Genomic DNA, 7,392 nt, shown 5'->3' with positions numbered 1-7,392 from the left:
GCCAACCCTTCCCCTTCATCCTCAGAGCCTCGCAGTCTCAGGGGAACGTCCCTCCGCTGAGTCACTGTTAAAAAAGAAAAAGTTGTCCCCTTGGCTCTGAATCTGCACTTGTGTAGAAAGTGGGAGCTGAGGAGCCTCTGAGGTCCCACGCTTGGAACAGTGGAGCATCGCGTTTTGTGATCACCCCGTCTGAAGGTGGGAAAGGCATTCTAGAAAGAGTGGGTGCTCAGCAGCCACCTCGGGGTGGTTTATTTCCCTTTGTCAACGGTGTTTGGGGAGCATCAGGTCTCATGACAAAGGACTTTCAAGCAAAAGAAAATTTGTCAGACTGCTGAACATGTTAACATGTAAATAACAAGTACATCTTTATGCATTGGCTTCTAGTTGAAGTAATCTGGTTGGCATTTTCTCAAGGGAATTATTTAAATCTTAAATGGAACAACATCTCATTTAGACTTCTACAAGTGTGCGAGGGCACAGAAATAATTTATATGTACATGAAACCCTTCATTGAAGCACCTGGGTACTTGACAATAATTAAAATACAAAGTAGACTTATTATCTTTTTCTTTTTAACTTTCCACCTTTTTGCTTCTTCACAGAGAGTGAGGGGGAATTTTCTAGAATAGATTGTCAAGTACCTGGATCACCTGGTCTTCCTCCTCCCACAGCGCCTGATTGCGATGCCCTCCTGAGCCTTTCCCTCACCTCCTTCAAAAGTCATGCTCCGATCAGCCCCGGAACACTCACTTTCTGTTTGCTGAATATGTTTTTATTTCTTAAATTTTCAGTTCCTTTTATTCCAACTGCCAGAAACCGAAGATTTATTTCACTTTAATGCCAGTAGAGTAAATAAGGAAACATGATAGAACGCATGAAAAGTGCTACAGATGAGAAATCCCCCAAGCTTTCGCAGCTACCTGTGTACAGAGAATTCCCACCCTTAAGTCATTGGCCATAACCTTCCATTCCCACCTCCACCATCCTGAGTTGTCTTAAGTGACTTAAATCGGTGGTTCTCAAAATGCACACCCAGAAATGCAAACACTGTGTCCAACCCAGATTTATTTAATCACAACCTAGGGTGAGGGCCTTTGATCTGTTTACAAGCCCTTTGACCCTGATCCCTGCTGAAGTAGGACTCAGTGCTAAAACTTTATGTGTGAATCCACCATTTCTATGTTTATAACCTTGGCATTCTCATCAGTAACATTATCATCACCTCAGCTTACGGACATCAAGAATCTTGAATGCCATGTCACTTTCACTCTTCTTTTACTTTTCCTTCTTTTTCAGTCTCTCAGAATGAATGCATCCTGTTTTATAATAGAAATATTCCTACAACTCTAATCCTCCTTATTCTCAGACGCAAAACCAAATCCCAGATTTTGTCCAGTAACCTGGTAGATACCCTCTCTGAAAACCTTCTATGCTTAATTGATGTTGAAATCATTCTCCTCATGTGCTGATTTCATCTTTCACAAAGCTGCCCAGGAACAGTGCTATTGTACTTTTTTTTCTAATGAATGGGAGATGTTACTGATTTATTTTTTCCCCATTACATTTATTGGTACATTGAAAGCAAACAATGCAGTTACATTTATCATTGGGATCTTGTACCTTTACACGACAGACCTTAGTTCTTATTTTTTCCCCATTCCCCTGCCCTCCCTTCACCCCTTCACCCCTTTCATCCTTCCCTATTTACAAAGACTTTGAGTGCTATTTTACTTTGACTCCAAATACAGTGCACCTGCTTGATCTTCGTGGTCTCCACCAGTCATGGTCTCACTGCGTGAGCTTCAGGCCTCATCCTCCGCGAACACATCTCACGGCTGCCTCTTGTTTTCTTTGCTCCTTCTGCTGCTCTCCTCTGGGTAGCTCTCCCGCCTTCACATCACTCTATAGTCGCTTCTGACTGAAAACCCCATCCATCTTAATTAAACCCGGGCTTTAAGTGGATCATTCCATGTTTAGTTTAGCTCTGTGATCACTGGATTCCGTTCCCTCTAAGTTACCTTTTCTTTCCCCACGCTTTTGAGTGGATGCAGTGTGTTCACTTGTCAGGTCTTCCCTCATCCTTTCCACGTCCTCACAGTCTGTAATACCTAGGTGAGGACCCAGAGTGTCGCCACTGACTTCAAAGTACATTAGGTGAGATATTGAAACTCAGCCGTGCAAATCTACTTGCTAGTAGCCTTGGTTGAGAAGTCTGGGAGGGGCATTAAAACTGCTGTCTGATATGATGTGGATATTTATAACCAGGCATCCATGCCACCTGTCTTCTGAGGCTGTGCAATGAGCATCTAGGGCACAGTCCCTTGCCACAATTTTGTCTTTCAGGACACAATTTGCTGCTTGAGAAACACGAAACAGTGAAACCAGCACATGTTTCTGTGTATATACGTATTTCGCTTTAACACAGACCTAAATCTAACACTAATCCCTTAAAACTATAAACCCAAGTTACTCTTAACTTCGGTTGTTATTTCTATGGCCCACTGGAATAACATAGATTCTGCTGGTTCTTAATATTTTTATGATTTAGTGATATCCTGTAGAGTATTTTAATTTTAAAAAGGCAGTGAACAACAGATGTGGTAGAAGGCTCTGGAAAAGAAAAATGGGTTAGAAAGCATCAGTAAAAATAAAAATACAATGCTGGACTTCCAAAGCAAAGCCAGCTACAATAGCATGAACAGAAAGCATGAATGGGAATCTGTTTTAGGCTGGCACCAGGGACAAAAGGATTTTCACTTTTTTATTTCTTACGGCAAGTTTGGCTTTGTTAGAGCAGCATTATGATCTTTACCATATCATTTTAAATTATACTTGGAATGTATGAAGAAAAAGTTTAGACAAATTAAATTTAGCAGAATTTATTTGGGCAAAGAAAGATTTATGAATAGGGCAGCTCTCAAAACCAGGAGAGGCTCAGTTAGCTCCACCTAGCAATGTGAGCAGGAAGTATTTATGGTTAGAAAAAGGAAATCAAGTGCAGAAACAGCTGGATTGGCTGCATTTGCCTTATTTGGGCATGGTGTGATGAGGCATTTGCCTTATATGGACATGGCCTGATACTTGGGCAACCTGTGATTGGTTAAAGCTCAGTTGCTGTGATTGGCTGAGACTCAGCAGCTTGTTACAAGAATATGCTTTGTTAGGTTGGAGTTTGGTTACCTACTAAGCTAGATTGCAGTTTGCTGGTACAGAAGCAGCATCAGACCAAATTTAATTTAATTTTCCAGGAGTTCTATCACCAGCAACAGTCTGCAGATTCTGATGATGAGATGTCTTACTTGCCCATAATTCCTTATCTATGAATTCAAAATCTAAAAGTCTATGAAAACTATTTTTACAGCCTTTAGTGGCAGAATGCTAACCAATCTAAATGAATTTGGTAGCCAATCAAAACGGACATGAAATTATCTGCAGTTTTTATTGATCCTGCTTGTGAATATTTGTAGAGTTTGCTGGTCACACAATTTTTTTTTTTGAGTAAGAGCAAAGTTGCAGACCACTTGAGCATGTGACATAATATATTGTGTGTACCCTTTTATCTATATGAAATGCAAATTTTTCTGAAATTAAAGTCATATCTGACTCTAATGATTTAATAGCCATAATTATGAATCTGAACTCATTTCCCTCTCTGGTTTTTATCAGGAAGAAGTTCCAAATTATGTACTACTGTCTTGAAAGTATTTCTTTGATACTTAATAGTCTGTGAATGTCTGTATTATAAAGGAAACAGCTAAATTAGATTATAACAAAGAACCACTCTGGATACAAATTATACAAAGGGACTGAAAATACTTTAAAATATGGTGAAATGACAGGAGGTACAATTTAGAATTTAACAATGTGAAGAATTTTCTATATTTTATTCTTAACTACTGTATACTCTGAATAAAAAACCATATATATGTACATACATGCTCACATGTACCTATACAATGTACACATGTATGTATTTCATCAATGTAATAGCAAAGTGGGAAACAAGCAAATCTCTGCACGTTCTTCGGGCTTCTCCCCCCACCGCCCCAATCCAGGATGGAATCAATTCCCGCCCCAGCTCTCTGCACGCGTCCTACAAACCTGACCACATCCGGGTCGCGGCGCCCTTCCTTCGGAAGCGCTCCTCCCTCCACCTGCTCCGTCATAATCTAACCACGCTTCATTGTCCAGCCTCCCAAACACCACCTGCCCATGCTGTACACTCAGTCACACATCCTGCATGATAACGAGGGAAGGCGGAGAAAGGGACGGGAGCCCCGGACAGTGGACGCCATGGGCCACCGGTGAACAGTGTGGACACGGAGATACGACGGACGCCCGGGGACTTTCACCCACTTTCTCCCTCGCGACAGTGTGACATTGGACGGTTTTGTTCTATTCGCCTGGCAAACTCTGGTGCAGTCCCACTGGGGTTTTGGATTCGTGGGGATGGCAAGTGTGAGCCCAGCTTGAATGACTTGAAGACCTAGTTTACAGATTCACAAAGGATCCAGGGAAGTAACTCAGTGCCAAAGTTCCAGGTTCAATCACCAGTACCACCCCGCAAAAAAAGTATAAAACTCCTAGCATCAAGGGCTGAATGCTCATCAGATGATCCCGCCCCCCTCTGCTTTTCCCCACAGGAAAGCCAGTTCTGGGATGATGACAATTCTGAGAGAGACCATGAGGTGAGGCTCTCACCTGTGGCATCAAGGCACAGAGTCCAACCTGTGTGGACAAAACTCTGCAGTGCAGGTGAACAACTCCAAGGAAACACAGTGCCACGTGGTGCCTCTGAGAACTTTACACACAACAGTCGTTTTTCAGGGGAAAGTTTCCATTAATTTAATGCAGGTAGGAGAAGTGCACAAATGGACCCTCAAGTTACAACCCACCGGACATTCGAACAGTCGGGGTTAATTAGGTTAATGGAAGATTCCTCCGCCTCTTGTTATCTATAGCTTGTACCCAGGTAAACATCCAGATGTCAGCTGTATTGACTTAGTTACAACCAGCCCTCAGGAACTGATTGAGTTTGTAAGTCAAGGGTCCACTGTACATCATATCCTGCACAACAAAGTATCGTATTCTGAATAACGACTTAGCAAGTCCACCTACCTGGGCTTTCTTCCCAGTTCTCATGCTGTTTTGCCAGACAACAAATTAATTAAATGGCCTTTGGCCATGATTCTTTCCTTGAGTCAGCTTTCCTCTCGTTTGCCCCAAAGCCTGGCGCTTGGCATACATCCAGTAAAAGTTTGTTGAGTCTTAGAGTTATCTTCGATGAAGGTCAAATTTTGTATTAACTTAAAGTCACATCAGTAATACTCATGCTGACAATATTGACAATGAGTGAAGATGTAAGAAAAATTAATTCACAACATGCAGGGTGTGTCATACGAATTCACGTGTGTCAGCAACCCACCTACTTTGATCATATTCACTACAGGCTTGATGTTCTCAGTCTGTGATTGTACATGTAAAGCTCTAGGATTCTAAAATAGTGAAACAACTGTAGAAGCTATTTGTATATCTCTGCTGCAGGACAGTGTGTGTGTGTGTGTGTGTGTGTGTGTGTGTGTAAGCCCAGACTAAATAGAGAGTCCTAGTTCTTTGTGTAAGCTACTTAAGAGAAAGGATATAATATCTTGTAATTTTTATCTCCCCAGCAAAAGTTGTTATTGCTCATTCCCTCCCAAAGCTATGTATAAATTATGAACAGTTTCAAAATCCTCTTTAAAAATGTTTTTCCCTAAATAATGTTTCTACTGACCTAAAAAATTTTTCTTAGCTGTTGCGGTCCTCAACCTTTCGTACTGATGATGTGTATGGGAATGATTGCTGTGGGCAGAAGAAGCTTGAGGAAACGCACACAGTGTTGATATTCTACCAAAACAAATGTGGCACTAGCTGGTAGTAATAGTTTAATTTTTAAGTAAAAATCCAATTTTCCAGAGTGTCATTCCCTTAAGCCTAGCTCTTTAAAGGCCCAAAGTTTGTAAATTTACACAGCTGCTCTGAGGCTTTGCATATTTCCTTGTTTTGGATCCTTTGATTTTTTTAAAGGGGTATTTTTACACGGAAATAAAACACAACTATTAACACCAGCCTCCGGGGGGGGGGAAGAAACTAACAACCCTACAGCGTAAAACACTTCAATGTTTTGCTTTTAAAATATTTGCACATCCTTCACAAGTTACAAAAAATAAAAGCCACCCCTTGCCGAAGAAGAAAGATGGAGGACAAACTGTCAAGATCGGAGACAAGGAGAGCAGAAGTGCGGCGCTAACACTACCGTGATTCCTGAACAGCCACTGTTTCCGTGTTTCAGACTCCTCTGGTGAGCACCGCCACCTCTATCCCCACCATCACACGCAAGCATCGCCACCGAATGTTTCCTGGGTCGTCCTCAGCCACAGCAAGACAAGTTGCCCACTGACAGAGAGGCCATTGATGGGCCATGTTCATTTACTCCAATGCTCGGCCGCAGTAAAAGGCAACGCCAAGAAATAGTTTCTCTTTACCTTGCGTGGAGCCACTCTGAGGCGGAAGGCCATGCACACATCCCACATCGAGGAGGTGACGAAAGCCACAGTCCTCCTATCCAGGGCATCTGGAAGAAGAGACGCCCGTCACGGTGAGCTCTTCAATTACTCCTGCCGTCAAAGTGTGAGAGGAAGTAGTGCGGGATGACTGGATGACACAGAACGCAACAGAAGCCATCTGTGAGCAGTGCGAAGCTGCTGAGCGCCAACGCGCACAACCGCAGGAGGTGGCTGCGCAGGAGGTGGCTGAGCGCTCCTTCCCTTCGGAGTTTGGTCCGACTTGAAAGATGAGTCGATTGTTTTCAAGCAGTGCTGCAAATAGGCAAGGGTGTGAAATTCTCCCTGGGGGCAGGAGCAACTGCTCCCTTCCCCATTGAACTTGAAACATGGGAACTCAGTCAGGAGGTCTTGAACTTGTCCCCGAGGGATGAGGCTGCCAGTCGTGATGAAGCTCGGCCGGGGCTCTGTTTCTGGCGATTGAACCTGGAACCTTGGCACTGAGTTACAAGCCAGGCAGCGTCACCACTGTGCCACATCCCCGGCCCACAGAGGCTTGTTTGAAAAGAGTAGAGCTGTTATTGGCAACAGGAAAATTCTACTTTGTAATGTACGTAAGGGCTTCCAGTTTTCACAGAGTGAAGGATCTTATAAAAGGCTCAGGCTTCACAGGGGAGTATCCTCAACCTTCAAAGATCATATTCTGCCAATGGTACTTAAATTGTTTCTTTTTAAAAAAATTATTTTCTAGCATTTTTGTGTGCAATGTAGAAACTGAGACTGATAAAGGATCTGTGGGTATAGTTTTTTTTTTTTATTGAGTTTATTGGTACATTTAGGGATACAGTAC

The 7,392-nt window shown here is 42.7% G+C and overlaps 1 long non-coding RNA gene across 1 annotated transcript; it reads right to left on the bottom strand.

The window, feature by feature from the left end:
• Positions 1–1,737: 1,737 nt before the first annotated feature.
• On the bottom strand, positions 1,738–7,130 carry LOC104872811. Its single transcript, XR_783284.1, has 3 exons — positions 6,525–7,130; positions 2,019–2,108; positions 1,738–1,918 (listed from the first exon to the last, which is right to left on the bottom strand). It is a non-coding gene; the product is annotated as an uncharacterized LOC104872811 (long non-coding RNA).
• Between the last annotated feature and the right edge of the window lie 262 nt (positions 7,131–7,392).

The sequence above is a fragment of the Fukomys damarensis genome, unplaced genomic scaffold (genome assembly GCF_012274545.1).
Source record: "Fukomys damarensis isolate Sample0158 unplaced genomic scaffold, DMR_v1.0_HiC HiC_scaffold_14, whole genome shotgun sequence".
NCBI lineage: Eukaryota > Metazoa > Chordata > Mammalia > Rodentia > Bathyergidae > Fukomys > Fukomys damarensis.
The sequence above is the reverse complement of the archived record's forward strand: the minus strand, read 5'-3'. Positions and strand labels throughout refer to the sequence as shown.